Source organism: Penaeus chinensis, chromosome 39 (genome assembly GCF_019202785.1).
Source record: "Penaeus chinensis breed Huanghai No. 1 chromosome 39, ASM1920278v2, whole genome shotgun sequence".
In the NCBI taxonomy this organism is placed as follows: Eukaryota; Metazoa; Arthropoda; class Malacostraca; order Decapoda; family Penaeidae; genus Penaeus; species Penaeus chinensis.
The window spans coordinates 20,161,992-20,166,991 of NC_061857.1; positions in this window are offsets into that span (position 1 = coordinate 20,161,992).

Consider the following 5,000-nt stretch of genomic DNA (forward strand, 5'->3'; position numbering starts at 1 on the left):
CAACCTTTGGGTGGCTGTTTTAGAGGGAAGGGGGAACTACTTTGAAAAGACACAGGTCCTTTCCTTCCTCACTGAGGTGAAACAACCTTTGGGTGGTTGCTTCAGAGGGATGAAGGGAACTGCCTGGTAAAAGTGCAAGACTCCTCTTCCCTCACTGCGGTGAAGCAACCTTTGGGTGGCTGCCTCAGAGGGCTGAGCAAAAAGGCTCCAAACAATGATGTCTCGTAGGTGGAAGGGCATCCCCTCTGGTCTCTCCCCAGGGGTTTACACCTACCCACGCGTTTGCCGTGCGTGGCAGCCTTGTGCGCTGTGGAGACGGGAGTCCTGGAGGTTGAGCGATGCCGTGAACGAGTACGCCCTGCGGCTAGCAACACGCCTCTTTGGTCCTCTATTCCAGCAAGACAGGCGGCCTGATCCCGGCCCGGTCACGGTCAATCGGCTGGTCTCCCCCGGGAGGCTAGGGTCAAGCAGTCATGCCGCCATTGGCACTCACAATGGTCCGTGAGTGCCGTCACAATGGCTATTGGCTGCGTATATCCTCTCATCACTCCTGTTGCTGTTAGACACTGGTTCTGACACTCAGCTTCCCCTTGTTGGACTCCGTGGTGGGTGGGGGCGTGAGAGGATGAAGCACTTACCAATTCATGGAAAAAACAATCAAACACCCCCCACAGACTGAACTTACAGTTGACGAACCGCGCAAGGCCCAGACCACGGTAGTCACCATGAAGGCATATGCGCCTTCCGGTGGCAAAAGAAAGCCCCAAGCACAGGATGACACTGTCACCCCTGCTGCTAAGGTGGACAAGACCGAAGCCAATGGGTCTGTCCACCGAATAGTCAAAGATCTTGACTCGCGAGCTGGCCTCTCCAGGCCAGCAGCTAAGCCAGGGAGGCCCCTGAGTTCACAGACGGCCTCCCCGACTGAGAGGGGAGAGCAGGCTGAACCAGCCGCATCAGCTCCTGCCTCCTCAAACAAGCCCGAAAGCCGAAAGGGCGGGCCGAAGCGTCCGAGGCCGGATACCGACTCTGATGAAGAGTCGGGACCCCCTAAACGCTTCACCCAGTTCAAAGTGCCAGCTAAACCCGAAGGCTTCGACAATGCCTACCAATTGGTCAGGGCATTGGAGTTGCAACGGAAAATCCGGTTGTCGATCCGGGTCGCCCGAGATCAGGGCATGATCATAATGCCCAAAGATCAAGCTACCTTAAATTTCCTCCGGGAAACGAAGGAGCTAACTGATGGGAGAAAAGTGAGTCTTTCCCCACTAATTCCCGAGGAAAAGAGAACCAAGATGGTGCTACTTGGCTTCTCAGTCTCGTACGATGTGGAGCTGATCGCTTCACACCCACAGGTCGTGCAGGCTTCCCGAATGTCGAAGGGGAAGACCCCAACCAGTCCTGGTGACCATGAAAGGTGCCCCAACCACTACCCTTGACCTGGGTAACTGGGGCACCTACAACCTTCGAACGTATGTGCCAGAACCACTTCGGTGTTTCAAGTGCCAGAAATACGGTCACCACAAGGCTAACTGTACAGCCAAGCCTAAATGTGGTGTCTGTAGCAAGGCACACAACACAGAGGTATGCCTCAAGGCATACAAAGAGGAAAAGAGGGACACAACAGCCAAATGTCCCAACTGTGCCAAGAAGCATCATGCCTGGAGCCTGACTTGCTCTGTCAGGAAAAAGGCGGCCCTCAGACGACAAGAGGTTGCTCAAAACCGATCAGACTTTGTTCCTGCCCCACCGGGCACCCATGTCTGGGAAAGGAACAAAAGCGAAAAGGCCCCCCGACCTCCTAAGAGGAAGGAAGCCGCCCCCCAGCCGACACCGGATGTCTCCAACAAAAAGGAGTTTCCGACAATGCCAAAGGTGCAGAAAAAGAAACTAAAGAAAAAAGTTTCTAAGAGCACCACAAAAACCTCCCCAACAGATGATCATCTCCTCTTTGACGAGGACGATATGACTCTCCTGTTAACTGCTGTTGTCACAGCAGTAGCAACAGCCCTGGGGAGGTCGAGTGAGGAGGCCGAGAAGGCAGTTTCGGTCGCCATGACGGCAATGACCCAGACTGTCGCAGCCCTGAAGGGAAGAAAGCTGGCTAGAGAAAAACCAGCCTCACCCTCACCCCAGGACGAGACTCCCCTCCCCACTCCAAACCAGGCCATGCCTTCACAGGCAGAGCCAAAACAGGCTGAATCTGTGCAGCCAGAGCCAGATCACGCTGACCTTGCCCAGGCAAGGCCAGCAAGGCCAGCCAAGAAAAAGCCTGAGAGAAAAGCCGAACCAACCAAAGTCAGAGCTACCAAAGGCTCTCCACCCCCCAGTGGACCCAAGGATAGCCTGACAACAGACGAGGAGCCCTCAACTAGCGAGGACCTCGCAATGGAGTTGTCAGACTCCGACGATGTCTCTGATGTAACTATCACTGAGTAACATCATGACACACCATCTAAGCATCCTACAGTGGAACATCAATAGCTTCTCTGCAAAGAACGCTTTTCTCCAAGCAGTAGTGCGATCAAGGAACATTGACATTGTCATGCTCCAGGAGACATTAACAGTGGACACTGTTCGCTTCTCAGGGTACCATGCCTTCACACTGCCACGAACACCTGGCAAGAGAGGCTTGATCACCCTTGTGAGAGCAACAATCCCCTGCTCCGCAATAGCCGATGCATCGCACTGTGGAGATGATGTTGAATCCCTTGCCGTCGAGGTTCACCTGGCCGGGGGGCCCCTCAAACTGTACAATGTGTACAGCCAGCCACACTGTAAAAGCTTAGACATCAGCCAGGTCTGTGCTTCTGCTGCACACGACCGAGTGATCATAGGGGGAGACTTCAATGCACACCACCCCATCCTGGCTCCCTGCCGGACACCGGATGCGGCCGGCTATCACATAGCCGACGTGCTAGAGACATTCCCTGAGATCGCTCTCCTCAACACCCAAGAGCCAACGCATGTCAGAGGAGGGGTCCTAGACCTCACCCTGGCCACTGCGACTCTGGTGGGGAGGATTGGCTGGTGTGTCGATGAGACCGTCACAAGTGACCATTACGGCACTATAACTACCCTCATGGATGCTGGCCCAGCCGAAATCCTAAGACCAAATCCAAGATGGAAAACAGACAAGGCCAACTGGCAGGCGTTTCAAAACGCCTTGGCCCTCTGTCTGAGATGCAACAATCCCCCACAAAGCGAAAATGTGGAAGTGCTCGAAGCCAGCCTGCTAAACGCCATTAATGAAGCAGCCTCACAGACCATACCCAAAACTCGGCCTGGGTCCAGAAGTCACAAAGACGCCTGGTACTTCAATGACGAGATCAGGGAGGTCAACCACAGGGTGAACATGTGCCGAAAACTATTCCAAAGGCAAAGAACCCCTGACAACCTATCCCTCCTAAGGGAAGCTGTCACGGATGCCAAGGAAACTGCCAACAGAGTCAGGCAGGAAAAGTGGCTGGAATGGTGTGAGTCCTTCGACCACCAAACCACCCTTTCAGAGCTGTGGCAACGGGTCAAGCGAGCTACCAGCCGCTCAGCCCCGAGGTGCACCCATCACGACCCCCAAGCAGAGGCTAACAGACTGGCGCACGAGTTCTCTGCGAGAACGAGCAGCAACAGTCTGCCAGCCGAGCTGAGGGCAAGACAAGAGCGTCTACAGCCAGACAGACACGCTCAGATCAGAGAAAGGGCAGCCGAACCCGATAACTCAGACGTTATCTTTTCTCTGAGGAAACTAAGGAAAGCCTATAAAACCAGTTCCAACACAGCCCCGGGCTCTGATGGGATCTCGTACCCCATTATCTCCCACCTAGGACTAGCAGGTGAGCGTGCACTCTTGCAACTCATCAACAAGTCCTGGGAAACTTCCACTCTACCTCAGAGTTGGAAGAGGGCTACCATAGTTCCCGTCCCAAAACCAAAGGAGCCGGGGAAGTACCGCCCCATCTCTCTGCTCAGCTGCCTGGCCAAGACGGCTGAGAGGATGGTACTAAACCGGCTTCAATGGAAAACGGGACCCCCGCACGAACACCTTCACGGGTTCACAAGGGGCATGGGCACAGCACACAGCTTAGCCACGCTCTTAAGCACAATCAGCAAGGGCCCAGCTGTGGTGGTATTCCTTGACCTGGAGAAGGCTTTTGAACTGGCAAGTCCGCTTGCCATTCAGGAAAGCCTGATCCAGAAGGGAATCAGAGGAAAGCTCTTGGCTTGGATAGGTGACTACTTCAGGAACAGGACTGCCAATGTCAAATTCCAGGGTCACCTATCGCAGCACATGCCGCTCGAAAATGGAACGCCACAGGGTGGGGTTCTCAGTCCAGCCCTATTCAACACTTTAATGTCCTGTATCCTCAACATACACCTCCCAGTGGGGTGCCAGATCATCTCGTATGCAGACGATCTCGCTATCACCTCCACTGGACCACGCAGCCAGAATAAAGCCCAGCGTTGTCTGGACCTCGTGTCAGAGGAGTGTTGTAGGACGGGATTAAAGATCTCTGCTGCCAAATCCAAAGCCATGGCTTTAAGACAGAGAGTTCGAGGCACAAGACTGAAAATCCAGGGAGTGGAATTAGAATGGGTCAAGGACTACCTATACCTTGGGGTAAGGATAGACCGGACCCTCTCCTTCCATAAGGAGGTCCAGTACCTGGTTGACCGAACCAAAGCAAGACTGTCTGTCATGAGAGCAATGACTGGGAGACGCATAGGGGCCAGACACAAAGTACTAAGATCATTCTATGTACATGCTGTCCGGCCCATTGTGGACTATGCCTCAGTCGCTCTAATTGCTGCAAAGAAAAAGCACACAGACAAATTAGAAACAGTCCAAAATGAAGCTGCCAGGATCATTCTGGGTGCCCCGAGGTGGACGAAGGTCCTCAACCTCCTGATGGAGGCAAACCTTCTCCCCCTGGACTCACGAATCGATCTAACGGCAACACAATTTCTGTCAAAGGTCATCCAGGCTCCCAGGAACACAAGCC